Raw genomic sequence first — 1,076 nt, 5'->3', positions numbered from 1 at the left:
AATGTCACATGATGTGTTGTCCCACCTCCTCCTTTATAGCCAACCAACACATTGAGTGGCCAGCAATGGTGACACTTTCAGTGAAAGCTCACAAACACTGTTCGGATCTTTCAAAGTTTAGCCCTCCGAATAAGCTTGGCAGGCAGCACACTAGAAGATATGACTCGTGTTTGTCTTTTGGTTTGTTTATTTTTTTAGTTCCAAATGACCACAGGTCATAAACCTGAAATAATCAGATACAAAGAAGCAAATGTTACATGTATGTATGTTCAATAAACTGCAACTCCTAAGAGCTGTCTTCATTTTTCAATACACAGAACATAGATTTCCTTAAGCTTGTCAATTATTTCTTCCATTATTAATTATCATTCTACATCTCTTTAAACCTACATAAATGTAAGTAATAGATTCTCTAAATATACACAAGCAACATTGTACATATACCAGTAATGTAGTCCAACACATAACACAGCCATAGATTTTACACAGCAGACCCCAAATAACTGCAGTGACTCCACTTCCCAGAAAGCTTAGCGCCCTAGGCGCATGCGCAAAGCAGTACCTAACCGGCATGCGATGTTACCAAATAGTCCGTGTCTAGCCACTCACACATGTCGCCGGCAAGACACAAACACCATGACATTCAACATGACACGTTAATGCAACGGATCAAACAGCAACGGATTATGGAGTTACAGTCAACGTTTACCACGCTATCATTTCTGTCAGCCGACGAAGCATTTTAATTGACGCTAATGTCTCGGCTAATATTGGACTGAGAATGCTACTCAGCTAGCCGAGAACTAGCTGAGGGCGCTACGTTAATCTCACATTAGACTGAACGTTTATAATCCCCAAATTATAAATTTAACTAAAACACATCGGGATAACGTGGTAAACGTGACACACAAAGTTATTTATGATTGAACCATTGACAGCAGGCTATTTTACAACTAGCAGCTTATACATACCAACGGTCTGTGTGCTCCTGTCAACGGTCTGATCACAAAATGAGCCGCTGCTGCACAACATTAAAGAGCACCTACAGCAGCCGCACGCACCCACAACCACACAAT

Source organism: Poromitra crassiceps (assembly GCF_964638095.1).
Source record: "Poromitra crassiceps genome assembly, chromosome: 4".
Lineage (NCBI taxonomy): Eukaryota > Metazoa > Chordata > Actinopteri > Beryciformes > Melamphaidae > Poromitra > Poromitra crassiceps.
This window is presented reverse-complemented; position numbering follows the sequence as displayed.